The sequence below is a fragment of the Salmo salar genome, chromosome ssa12, assembly GCF_905237065.1.
Source record: "Salmo salar chromosome ssa12, Ssal_v3.1, whole genome shotgun sequence".
Classification (NCBI taxonomy): domain Eukaryota; kingdom Metazoa; phylum Chordata; class Actinopteri; order Salmoniformes; family Salmonidae; genus Salmo; species Salmo salar.
The window spans coordinates 21954057-21968510 of NC_059453.1; the positions used below are offsets into that span (position 1 = coordinate 21954057).

General features: G+C 44.9%; 1 protein-coding gene across 1 annotated transcript in view; it reads left to right on the forward strand.

Annotated features, from left to right (window-relative positions):
* LOC106590181 (gamma-adducin) overlaps positions 1 to 14454 on the forward strand; it is a 155501-nt gene that overhangs the window by 26720 nt on the left and 114327 nt on the right. Inside the window, exon 2 of the mRNA XM_045691031.1 lies at positions 11835 to 11889. The gene's annotated coding sequence lies outside the window, so the exon portion shown is untranslated. The remainder of the gene's footprint in view (positions 1 to 11834; positions 11890 to 14454) is intronic.

Below are 14454 nucleotides of genomic sequence, written 5' to 3' on the forward strand. Positions count from 1 at the left end.
TCTCCTCCTCCTCCTCAGTATACAGCTAAACATGTCTACTGTCTCCTCCTCCTCCTCAGTATACAGCTAAACATGTCTACTGTCTCCTCCTCCTCCTCAGTATACAGCTAAACATGTCTACTGTCTCCTCCTCCTCCTCAGTATACAGCTAAACATGTCTACTGTCTCCTCCTCCTCCTCAGTATACAGCTAAACATGTCTACTGTCTCCTCCTCCTCCTCAGTATACAGCTAAACATGTCTACTGTCTCCTCCTCCTCCTCAGTATACAGCTAAACATGTCTACTGTCTCCTCCTCCTCCTCAGTATACAGCTAAACATGTCTACTGTCTCCTCCTCCTCCTCAGTATACAGCTAAACATGTCTACTGTCTCCTCCTCCTCCTCAGTATACAGCTAAACATGTCTACTGTCTCCTCCTCCTCCTCAGTATACAGCTAAACATGTCTACTGTCTCCTCCTCCTCCTCAGTATACAGCTAAACATGTCTACTGTCTCCTCCTCCTCCTCCTCAGTATACAGCTAAACATGTCTACTGTCTCCTCCTCCTCCTCCTCAGTATACAGCTAAACATGTCTACTGTCTCCTCCTCCTCCTCAGTATACAGCTAAACATGTCTACTGTCTCCTCCTCCTCCTCAGTATACAGCTAAACATGTCTACTGTCTCCTCCTCCTCCTCAGTATACAGCTAAACATGTCTACTGTCTCCTCCTCCTCCTCAGTATACAGCTAAACATGTCTACTGTCTCCTCCTCCTCTCCCCAGTATACAGCTAAACATGTCTACTGTCTCCTCCTCCTCAGTATACAGCTAAACATGTCTACTGTCTCCTCCTCCTCCTCAGTATACAGCTAAACATGTCTACTGTCTCCTCCTCCTCCTCAGTATACAGCTAAACATGTCTACTGTCTCCTCCTCCTCAGTATACAGCTAAACATGTCTACTGTCTCCTCCTCCTCAGTATACAGCTAAACATGTCTACTGTCTCCTCCTCCTCAGTATACAGCTAAACATGTCTACTGTCTCCTCCTCCTCAGTATACAGCTAAACATGTCTACTGTCTCCTCCTCCTCCTCAGTATACAGCTAAACATGTCTACTGTCTCCTCCTCCTCAGTATACAGCTAAACATGTCTACTGTCTCCTCCTCCTCAGTATACAGCTAAACATGTCTACTGTCTCCTCCTCCTCAGTATACAGCTAAACATGTCTACTGTCTCCTCCTCCTCAGTATACAGCTAAACATGTCTACTGTCTCCTCCTCCTCAGTATACAGCTAAACATGTCTACTGTCTCCTCCTCCTCAGTATACAGCTAAACATGTCTACTGTCTCCTCCTCCTCAGTATACAGCTAAACATGTCTACTGTCTCCTCCTCCTCAGTATACAGCTAAACATGTCTACTGTCTCCTCCTCCTCAGTATACAGCTAAACATGTCTACTGTCTCCTCCTCCTCAGTATACAGCTAAACATGTCTACTGTCTCCTCCTCCTCAGTATACAGCTAAACATGTCTACTGTCTCCTCCTCCTCAGTATACAGCTAAACATGTCTACTGTCTCCTCCTCCTCCTCAGTATACAGCTAAACATGTCTACTGTCTCCTCCTCCTCAGTATACAGCTAAACATGTCTACTGTCTCCTCCTCCTCAGTATACAGCTAAACATGTCTACTGTCTCCTCCTCCTCAGTATACAGCTAAACATGTCTACTGTCTCCTCCTCCTCAGTATACAGCTAAACATGTCTACTGTCTCCTCCTCCTCAGTATACAGCTAAACATGTCTACTGTCTCCTCCTCCTCAGTATACAGCTAAACATGTCTACTGTCTCCTCCTCCTCAGTATACAGCTAAACATGTCTACTGTCTCCTCCTCCTCAGTATACAGCTAAACATGTCTACTGTCTCCTCCTCCTCCTCAGTATACAGCTAAACATGTCTACTGTCTCCTCCTCCTCCTCAGTATACAGCTAAACATGTCTACTGTCTCCTCCTCCTCCTCAGTATACAGCTAAACATGTCTACTGTCTCCTCCTCCTCCTAGTATACAGCTAAACATGTCTACTGTCTCCTCCTCCTCAGTATACAGCTAAACATGTCTACTGTCTCCTCCTCCTCAGTATACAGCTAAACATGTCTACTGTCTCCTCCTCCTCAGTATACAGCTAAACATGTCTACTGTCTCCTCCTCCTCCTCAGTATACAGCTAAACATGTCTACTGTCTCCTCCTCCTCTCAGTATACAGCTAAACATGTCTACTGTCTCCTCCTCCTCCTCAGTATACAGCTAAACATGTCTACTGTCTCCTCCTCCTCAGTATACAGCTAAACATGTCTACTGTCTCCTCCTCCTCAGTATACAGCTAAACATGTCTACTGTCTCCTCCTCCTCAGTATACAGCTAAACATGTCTACTGTCTCCTCCTCCTCCAGTATACAGCTAAACATGTCTACTGTCTCCTCCTCCTCCTCAGTATACAGCTAAACATGTCTACTGTCTCCTCCTCCTCCTCAGTATACAGCTAAACATGTCTACTGTCTCCTCCTCCTCCTCAGTATACAGCTAAACATGTCTACTGTCTCCTCCTCCTCCTCAGTATACAGCTAAACATGTCTACTGTCTCCTCCTCCTCCTCAGTATACAGCTAAACATGTCTACTGTCTCCTCCTCCTCCTCAGTATACAGCTAAACATGTCTACTGTCTCCTCCTCCTCCTCAGTATACAGCTAAACATGTCTACTGTCTCCTCCTCCTCAGTATACAGCTAAACATGTCTACTGTCTCCTCCTCCTCCTCAGTATACAGCTAAACATGTCTACTGTCTCCTCCTCCTCAGTATACAGCTAAACATGTCTCCTCCTCCTCCTCAGTATACAGCTAAACATGTCTACTGTCTCCTCCTCCTCAGTATACAGCTAAACATGTCTACTGTCTCCTCCTCCTCAGTATACAGCTAAACATGTCTACTGTCTCCTCCTCCTCAGTATACAGCTAAACATGTCTACTGTCTCCTCCTCCTCAGTATACAGCTAAACATGTCTACTGTCTCCTCCTCCTCAGTATACAGCTAAACATGTCTACTGTCTCCTCCTCCTCCTCAGTATACAGCTAAACATGTCTACTGTCTCCTCCTCCTCCTCAGTATACAGCTAAACATGTCTACTGTCTCCTCCTCCTCCTCAGTATACAGCTAAACATGTCTACTGTCTCCTCCTCCTCCTCAGTATACAGCTAAACATGTCTACTGTCTCCTCCTCCTCCTCAGTATACAGCTAAACATGTCTACTGTCTCCTCCTTCCCTCAGTATACAGCTAAACATGTCTACTGTCTCCTCCTCCTCAGTATACAGCTAAACATGTCTACTGTCTCCTCCTCCTCAGTATACAGCTAAACATGTCTACTGTCTCCTCCTCCTCAGTATACAGCTAAACATGTCTACGGTCTCCTCCTCCTCCTCAGTATACAGCTAAACATGTCTACTGTCTCCTCCTCCTCCTCAGTATACAGCTAAACATGTCTACTGTCTCCTCCTCCTCCTCAGTATACAGCTAAACATGTCTACTGTCTCCTCCTCCTCCTCAGTATACAGCTAAACATGTCTCCTGTCTCCTCCTCCTCCTCAGTATACAGCTAAACATGTCTACTGTCTCCTCCTCCTCCTCAGTATACAGCTAAACATGTCTACTGTCTCCTCCTCCTCCTCAGTATACAGCTAAACATGTCTACTGTCTCCTCCTCCTCCTCAGTATACAGCTAAACATGTCTACTGTCTCCTCCTCCTCCTCAGTATACAGCTAAACATGTCTACTGTCTCCTCCTCCTCCTCAGTATACAGCTAAACATGTCTACTGTCTCCTCCTCCTCCTCAGTATACAGCTAAACATGTCTACTGTCTCCTCCTCCTCCTCAGTATACAGCTAAACATGTCTACTGTCTCCTCCTCCTCAGTATACAGCTAAACATGTCTACTGTCTCCTCCTCCTCCTCAGTATACAGCTAAACATGTCTACTGTCTCCTCCTCCTCAGTATACAGCTAAACATGTCTACTGTCTCCTCCTCCTCAGTATACAGCTAAACATGTCTACTGTCTCCTCCTCCTCCTCAGTATACAGCTAAACATGTCTACTGTCTCCTCCTCCTCCTCAGTATACAGCTAAACATGTCTACTGTCTCCTCCTCCTCAGTATACAGCTAAACATGTCTACTGTCTCCTCCTCCTCCTCAGTATACAGCTAAACATGTCTACTGTCTCCTCCTCCTCCTCAGTATACAGCTAAACATGTCTACTGTCTCCTCCTCCTCCTCAGTATACAGCTAAACATGTCTACTGTCTCCTCCTCCTCCTCAGTATACAGCTAAACATGTCTACTGTCTCCTCCTCCTCCTCAGTATACAGCTAAACATGTCTACTGTCTCCTCCTCCTCCTCAGTATACAGCTAAACATGTCTACTGTCTCCTCCTCCTCCTCAGTATACACCCTTAAGGTTGCCGTGCATGTGAAGCTCTGTAACGTGACAATTTGGCTCAGTGAAGTGAACTGTTCTCTGGAATAGATTTAGAGATGAGGGACATCACTTGGGGGCTATGTGATTCATATTTACAGTAAGAGATGGAAGGGGTTATGTCATTCATATTTACAGTAAGAGGAGGAAGGAGGGGTTAGTAGTTAGGGAGTGTAGGACAGAAGAGTTTAAGGACAAGTGAAGGGTGGAGAGTATTTGCATGTGTGTTTGTGCAGTGGTGTGTCTATATGCAGCTGTGTTTATCCTCCCTCTGTATTGTTGACCTATGTTTGACCCCCACCACACTATTCTCTATAAAACCTAATCTACAGGGGGGGTTCAGAACCATCAACACTATTCTCTATAGAACCTAATGTACCGGGGGTCGGGTTCAGCACCATCAACAGTATAGAGGTTGTGGACCTCCAAGATTACCTGCATGGGCGTCAATTAGACAAATACTGCATTGTCAGTTGTCTTGAAAGAACTACAGCACTGTTCTCAGTGTCAGTCCTGGTCCTCTTACCATCACAGGAATCTCTAGGAGCTCTTACTGTAACCATGGAGCTGTAGGAGTTCTTACTGTAACCATGGAGCTCTTACTGTAACCATGGAGCTCTTACTGTAACCATGGAGCTCTTACTGTAACCATGGAGCTCTAGGAGCTCTTACTGTAAACATGGAGCTCATATAGGAGCCCTATAGACACTCATATAATTATCCGAAGCGACTTAGTCATGCATGCATACATTTTACATGAGGTAGTCCTGGAAACCTAACCCACTGTCCTGGCATTGCAAGCACCAACTGAGCTACAGAGGACCTCCTACTACCCTCGGAGTCTCTCAGCTGTTCTAGTGGTTAGATGGAGAGAGGGTCAGTCAGATTGTCTATTTGGGTATAATGGTGATGTATGTGTGATGATGCTGGGAGTCTGACACGCAGGAAAAAACGCACGTTGTTGCCCCCATAAAGCTGAGTCAACAGTAAGCAGATTAAAGGGCTTTTAGTGTGGACTGCAGCACCGACACAAAGAATCGCACCTCCGCCCAAAACTGCTGCTATCAGGAAAAACCTATTATTGGCTAGTTGTGGCTCTCGGGACATGATGCCAAGCCTCTGCAGTCAAGCCACCTTCCTGCCCTCTCTCAACCTCTGCCATGCATTTGAATTGTGCCAAATACAAGTCAATATCAGCTATTGGTTTGAAATTGAATTTTAGACATTTGAGACCCAGCACAATTTTAGTCATCAATTTTACTTTCAGGGTTGTGTCTAGGGTTGTTTCCAAATGGCACACTATATAGTGCACTACTTTTGACCACAGCCATGGGAATAGGGTACAATTTCAGACACTCCAGTATAGCGTTGTCTTGGGGTGTTCTATAATGAAAGGGCTGGCATGTGGTTATTGACTTTGATAAATGGCCTGATTTTACTAGCTGTCAATCATCTTAGGTCTGCTGTTGTTCCAGTGATGTCCCCTCCCACCATCTGTCCCTGAGACGTGGCATCTCGTGTTATCTTGGACATGCTGTGAGAGCTTTGTTGACAACAGAGAGCTGTTATATAGCACACATCTTCCTGGAAAAGATTGTTGATTCAGGTAGTTTGGTTCATTTGCTTTCAGACGAGACCACCTGTTTTTAGTTTTTGATTGGGGTCAGGTGTCTACAGATACTGAGCAGGGCCGTGGTCGTTGGTTTCTGCTGGTCAAAGGGATTAGACTTGGAGAGCAAAATACATCTAATTTCACCTCTACTTTGAAGTTGAATAGAGGTAATGACCTTATATCTCTACAGGGCTGGATGGAAGTGAAGGGTTTACTATCCTACCAGCCATGGGAGGTCAACCTTCTCCACCCTAGTCTGTCTTTCTCTTTCTCTCTCCTTTTCTCTGTCTGTCTGTCTCCCGGGGAATGGTCTTCTTTGACAATCTGATTTGATTCATGAATTGTCATATAATATATTGGATGGTGGTGATAATAACATTATATAATGACAAAGAGAACTGTATTCATTCACAAAGGCAAGTCTTTTCCCCTAACCAATGCTGCTCTTTTTCCACCACCAGCTGTGTCATTAGAGTGAATCCACCATCGGCAGGGAGAAAAGCTTGGTGCCAGCACCTCTCTGAGCCGGCTGACAAAATCAGACTAATGATCGCATGTTATTGCGTAACTGTGACGATGCAAAAAACGAAGCGGGTTATGTCCTCATTGGGTTTTTTTAATTAGAAAGTGTGTGTGTTTGACTGAGTTCTTGTGTCACACAACCTGATGTCCTGTGATCTAGAAGCTGCTCATCGGGAAGACCTTTGTTTTGGGTTGTGAAACTGGGCTGTAGGATCATTAAACATTTAGCCTGCTCAACACAACTTGATGGGCTTATATAAGTGTGCTGGTTCCCCCTGTTCACGGCTGGCACTAAGGAAAGACAGCTAAACCAACTTCCCAGGACTTTCCAAAGAGTTGGGTCCAATTCTCTTATGTTTAGTCATTGTGCGATATTACAATGTGTTTTGATTAGGGGTGAAACGGTTCACAAAACTCACGGTTCGGTACGATATGGTACAGTGGTGTATATCTGAGAAATATCTGATTTCTATTTAGATTTTCCATGTATTATAATAGTAACATGGGTAGCTTGAATTCCCAGGAGCATATGGAAACAGAGGGACAACAAAAACAGCAGTGCCTGCCTCATAACATGAAATAATACAGTCATTTAAAACAGAACTTCAACAAGAGTGCATAGTCCAGCAGCATATATCAACATTAAGTCACATAGCAGTGTCTTAAACAAAATAGGACCACTTGAGACTGGTTACTTGAAAATGATTTTTTTTTGCAGATTTTCAAGTTTTTCTTTAAGAAGATTAGTCTATCCACATTATCTGCAGTGAGCACAGATCGGCTTGCTGTGACAATGTCAGCCGCTGTGGCGAATACCCTCTCGCTAAGGACAGAGGTCCCAGGCACAGCCAGGTAGCACCTTGCTAACATGGCAACATCAGGGTATATTAACTCTTTGGTTTTCCACCATGTAAGTGGATCAGCATCCAGGGGAATACAGTCCACTTCCCTGTATGAGGTCACCTCCTCCTCTATGACCTTGACCTTTGACTTGGTTCCCTGGTCCTGGGTCGTGAACAACTCCCCAGAAAGCTCAGCCGTGGTAGACTTCTTTTCTGGAGGAGAACCCCTGACGTCTGCTGTCTCTGGAGAGGGGTTGGCCCCTGTGGTGTCTGTGGCTTGACCCTGCACAATTAAATGAGATGAAAATTACTATCTCTGAAGGGGCTTTAAAAATATGATTTGTTGTTAGAAATATATATCAGACACTATTACAATTATTACTTTAGAATTGTTAAATCACAAATTAACAAACTAAATACAATACCTATTGGTCACAATCTCTGCTGTGAGTTCATTGTAGACGCTCAGATGAGCAGCAGCATCCAGGTGCAGCAGGGACTTGAACCGGGGGTCCAAAGCGGTGCTCTTGTGTAAGACGTTTTGGACACCAGGGTCAGCATATCAAGGCTCCAGGTTAACTCTGATAGCAGCCTTGACATCCCTTACTGCGGGTTCATCTTCATCAGATGCCACCATTGATTTCAGGACCATTGTTTTCACAGGCAGGACCATGGAAGCTGATGGAATGCTCTCAGTGCAGATCAGTGTTGTGACTTTGATAACTTCCTCTGCTAGTCTTATGTCATTTTCAGACAAACTCACAATATCTTTGACCTTCTTCCTCACAGCTTGATCAGTCAGTGTAGAACACACCACAACTTTTTGCTGAAGGTATCTCAACCATGTCATGGCTTGCATTCCATCTAGTAGGGACATCGTGGATTAGTTTGATTTGGCAGCTCCAGCATCTCCTGTTTTGTCTTGAAAACATGTGCAGCAGTTGTGCTTTTATGAAAGAAGGATACCACCTTCCTGATCTTGGCTAGGAGGCGAGAGGTTGGATTCACTGACATTGCTTTTTCAAATGCTAGATTAATAACGTATCCAGTTAGTGCAACTGCAGTTACAATATTTCTAGCGTTGTCAGTGGTCACAGGAATCGTTACATTATCCCTCCAACTTCCACACTGCAACTACTTCCCTTAGCTCTTCCCCCAAGTTTACACTGGTGTGAACACTCTCAAGGGGACGTGTTTGAAGGACATGGCTTTTTATCTCCCACTCCGCCTTAATGAAATGAGCCGTAACAGTAAGGTAGCTCTCGGTAGCTCTAGACGTCCAACTGTCTGTTGTTAGAGCAACAGACCGCGTTTCTGACAACTCTCAAGTTGTTTTTTTGTGTAAGGCAGGTATTAATGTCTGGGCAAAATGTGTGCGGGAAGGAATGGTGAAGGGCGGCTCGACCACTGTTTCGGAACCCCGCATTCTCTACCACAGAGAAGGGTCTCATATCTGCCACTATGAATTTAGCTATCGCTGCGTTGATTTCTGTAGCCCTACCGGAGTCAGCCGCATGTTGTTGGCGTTACATTGTGGTTGCCGTTACATTTTTTTCGCCTAGTCCCACCAATTGGCACTTGGGGGTGACGTCGGCACAAATGAGTAGTCATGTTACTCGTATTGCCACTCGAATAGGGGCGGCAGGTAGCCTAGTTGTTAGAGCGTTGGATTAGTAACCGAAAGGTTGCAAGTTCGAGTCCCCGAGCTGCCACGGTAAAAATCTGTCGTTCTGCCCCTGAACAAGGCATTGCCGTCATTGAAAATAATTGAAAATAATAATTTGTTTTTAACTGTTAAATAAAGGTCAAATAAAATAGTCTATCTGCAATGAACAGAGTATAGTTTACAGGGAAACCGAAATGTTCCCAGACCGCAGACCTGAATGGTACTGGGGCGTCTTCTAGTTCTGGCTCACCATGTTGCTCCTCTGCATTTAGCTAACTGCTAATTCCTTCATATGCTAATTGATGCTACGACGGTCTCAGCTCTGTTCTCGCTGGAGTGAAATAACTCATGAGCGGAGCTGCATACAGCTACGAGACTAAACGTTTTTTTTTTTTAAGACAACTTTATTACTATGTGGATATATTTCCCACGTTAATTTATACGCCATTGGTTTATGCAATAATATATTTTTTACAATTAAATATATTTTCCTAGCTATAATATATGATTAATGTATTGTTCAGTTCGCAGTGCGTACCGAACCGTGCACCGTGGACCGAACGGTTCAATACGAATACACGTACCGTTTCACCCCTAGTTTTGATGCTTTCGCCATAGCATCTGTAGTTAGAATCGGTAGATGCTCAAGTAGAACTACGATAACCCATACACTAGTATGTGTATGAGTCTCGTTCCCATAGCAACAATCCACTACCCATGACATGATGCTCTGCTAATGATAGGTTGTACTCTACTCTGGTGTTGACACAGCTGGGGACAGAGATGGCTATCATGGGCAGGTCAAGGTTCCCCTGCCACCGCCCTGTGTGTGGGGGGGCACACCTGGGTTTGTTGTTTAAATACTTTTTTTTCTTTATATTTGAGTATATCCAAATACACAGCCTAAAACATGTACTTTTACTTCAGTATTTTAATGGTCGTTTGTAAAAACAAATAGTCGGCCAAATTGTATTTGAAAGTATTTTCATATACCTAGGTTAAATGCATGGGAGTGTATTTGAGTCAGTATATTTGAGTATTTTCAAAAAGTTATCTGAATAGTTATTTTCAAAATGTATTGAAAAATATCTGAAATAATATTTGAATTGGTCTGGTTGGGGCACCTGGTTCCACACCCTGTACACTAGGCCCTTGGCCACCAGCTATGGTGGAAATCACTACCTGCTGAGTGCTATGATGGAGAACATGCTAAAACACAGACGCACACATGCGCACACGCTCCTCATTGCTCTGAGGCTCTGATATCGTTCACCCAGGGGTGTCCATGGGCTCCAGCTGCACTTGGTTCCCCATCAGAGTTCATAAAGTGCAGACAGAGAGCATGAGAAGAGAGGGGACACTCCTGACCCTAAGAACTTGGGAAGTGAAAAGATGTTTACACTTTGACAGCATTCCTCTACAACTCCCCTCCCAACCACTGCTGTATGAGAGGTTGCACACCCTGTACACTGGGCCCCTGGCCACCAGCTAAATGAGAGCCTACACACCCTGTACACTGGGCCCCTGGCCACCAGCTAAATGAGAGCCTACACACCCTGTACACTGGGCCCCTGGCCACCAGCTAAATGAGAGCCTACACACCCTGTACACTGGGCCCCTAGCCACCAGCTAAATGAGAGGTTACACACCCTGGGCCCCTAGCCACCAGCTAAATGAGAGGTTACACACCCTGTACACTGGGCCCCTAGCCACCAGCTAAATGAGAGGTTACACACCCTGTACACTGGGCCCCTAGCCACCAGCTAAATGAGAGGTTACACACCCTGTACACTGGGCCCCTGGCCACCAGCTAAATGAGAGCCTACACACCCTGTACACTGGGCCCCTAGCCACCAGCTAAATGAGAGCCTACACACCCTGTACACTGGGCCCCTGGCCACCAGCTAAATGAGAGGTTACACACCCTGTACACTGGGCCCCTAGCCACCAGCTAAATGAGAGGTTACACACCCTGTACACTGGGCCCCTAGCCACCAGCTAAATGAGAGGTTACACACCCTGTACACTGGACCCCTGGCCACCAGCTAAATGAGAGGTTACACACCCTGTACACTGGACCCCTGGCCACCAGCTAAATGAGCGGTTGTGCTGTGAAATAAGAACGGGATTATTTTGTCTGTTTTTGTTTGCTTTATATCCCTCCTTTTTGATGATGTAGGACATTGGTGTTTGAGTCAACAATGTGTATGTGAATGATGTACTTACGATGACTTTGATGTGTAATGAGTGCATTCCAAGCCTCTTTTAAAAGATCAGAAGGCTAGATGCTATTTTACAAGAGGCCCACCTTTTCATGTAATCTTTTCATATCTAAACTGTGTTTTTACCTGAGGTCTCAGCATGAGTCCCAAATGCACCCTATGCACTTCTTTTGACCAGGGCCTGGTAAAAGATTGTGCACTATAACAGTGAATAGGGTGTCATTTGGGACTCATATTCTGTCTATCTATGCAGACTAGGCCTCAAAAAGCATGTCTTGTAATAGCAGAGTTGTGTTTAAACCAAATAGATACGTCTGTCTGTGTCTAATTATGAAGAAGTCTGCTGTTTTTAAAGTACTTTGCTCCAGACACATTAAAATGCTTTTTGGTTGATGAGATTGCTAAGTCAGTAAGACAGAAGAGCTCTCAGAAGATGAATAACTCTGTCTGTTTTGTGTTTTCTCTAGGTGAGGAAACGGTGTTAACGATTTGACCGGACGAGGAAATCATCTCCCCAGAGAGGTAAGATATATATTTATTTACATGCATAAACGTCGCTCTTCCTCTGACTTATTGTGTAGCAGCACCAGTGGGTTGTAACAACGACCCCAATTCATGTATCACATTCATTGTAGACTTGTTACGTGTTTTAATGAAAAGACATTGCTATTGTCTCAAGTGCAGTAGGCTAAGTATTATTCTGCATGGAAAGCTTTCTTCACCGCGCCACAGACGTTTTCAAAAATAAACGGACACTGGGTTGCCACTTGCTTATTCTGGAAACGCTGAACTAACAAATGATATGGCTTTGATATGTCTGTTGGTGGTCACTCTGTGCCTGTCTGGCGAAACGTTTTACTGTGGACACACACACACACACACACACACACACACACATTATATCTCACACACACACACCACAAGATGTTTTACTGCTTTTGGAAGTTATCTTACATGGGAAATAGTGACTGGTTTTGTCTCCCTAAAATGTTCAGTTGTACAGTCTGTCTCTCTCTCTTCTTCCTCCCTTGTTCCTCTCCTCCCCCGTCTGTGGCTGAAGAGGGCCTGACCATGCCTCTCCTATGTCATCTGATTTGTTTAACGTTTCTTCATCTCCTCATCATTTTTTCGCCGGCTCGGTCTGGTCTAGATGTTTGAGTTGACGTGCCGACCTGTTATGTGTTATGGTCCTAACAGCACCACCCCCTCTTCAGAGGACAACTTCACTACTATTTATGCTGCATGACATGAGCCTCCTCATCAGTTTCTGAACTGTGTATCGAGGTCATGAAGAGAAGGCCTAGGTTGGCCTGTCAACATTATCCAGGAAACGTGTTTGGCACATAATGAGACACGTCAGCAAGCAGTCAGCATTGTTTTCCCCCTGGCCTGGGTCTGACCTGGGTCTGGCCTGGGCATATAGTGTCTGCCTGGGGCTTGGCAACCTGCCAGAGTAGGAACTGAATGAACAAAGATGCTCTAAACCGACCAGACCGAGGGAGGAGAGGAGGAGGAGGAGGAGGAGGGGAGAGGAGGGGTGTTTTATGAGCTTTGTCAAGGTTGCGATCTGAGCTATCTCCGTTTTCACTATAGGTTTATCTTTGAATCAACCAGTCTTTAACCATTCTTTAACCAGTCTTTAACTAGGCAAGTCAATTGCTTTCATATGGAATGTGACGGCTTGCATGTAGAGCGTTCTCCATTTTAATTGTCCGTAGACGTAGTCTGTCTGCTTGGTGCGTCGTCCATATTTAGGATTTGCAGTTAAGTGAGGTTGCTAATCTCTCTGGCTAAGCTCCTTGTACTGCATTTATACATTACACCACAATGGAAAGTGGATTTGAGTTTGTCGCTTTAAGCTAGTTAATCATTTCATAGTGCTTTTTCTGTCTTATCTTGCCTCGATAGCAATATCTGAAGAGACAAAAGTCTGAAAATGACGAATTCTTATTTGGGCTGGTCCTGTTTTCGTGATAAAATACTTGTGTGATGATGCAAGTTAACAATGGTGTTGGAGTGAAATAGAGAATAGAGGCCAAATGTTTTTCCCTTTCCCCTTTTTCTCTCTCTCTCTCTCTCTCTCCCCCCTTTTTGTCTCTCTCTCTGTCTCCCCCTGTAACAATCGTCGTTGTAATGATGGTCGAACCAAGATGCAGCGTGGGGTAGGTTAATCATGTTTATTAATGATAACCAGCAACAAAACAAGAACGAGAAACCAACGAAACGTACAGCCCTGTAGGGCTCAACAGCAACAATACAAAAAACAAGATCCCACAAACAACAGGTGGGAAAAGGCTGCCTAAATATGATCCCCAATCAGAGAGAACGATAGACAGCTGCCTCTGATTGGGAACCATACCAGGCCAACATAGAAATACAAAAAACTAGAGTACCCACCCTAGTCACACCCCGACCTAACCAAAATAGAGAATAAAAAGGCTGTCTAAGGTCAGGGTGTGACACCCCCTCTCCCCCCTCTCTCTATGCGTTTCCATGTGGTTAATTTATTCCATTCCTCCAAGGCAGTCTGATGTGACTAATGTCTAGGCCAGGGGTACACACACACACACACACACACACACACACACACACACACACACACACACACACACACCACAGAGAGACAGAGGACCAGGCATTCCAAGGGGCTGTGAGGGCGTCAGCCCAGAGAGGTACGTCCATTGCCCCTGAAAGGAGGACCGGAGGAGGAAAAAAAGGAGACAGAATAGAGAGAAAAAGCTGCATGACTCGTAAACCTTTTACAGGACCGGATGGATGGATGGATGGATGGATGGATGGGTGGATGTGAAGTGTTCAGTATCCCACCAACCATGCAAGGTCCAGTTGTTCCTCTCTTTCTCTCCCTCTGTCATTCACCCTGGTAAGACGAGCTATGCTAGCTGTACTAGACCAGTGTGTACTACAGTAAAGAGACCTTGCTAGCTCCCTGGGCCACCATTTAAACCTACACACACACACACACACACATATCACATGTTTGTTTTACTATCCTTGTGGGGACCAAAACATTTATTCCCATTCAAAATCATATTTTCCAAAACCCTAAACTTAGCCTAAAATGGCCTT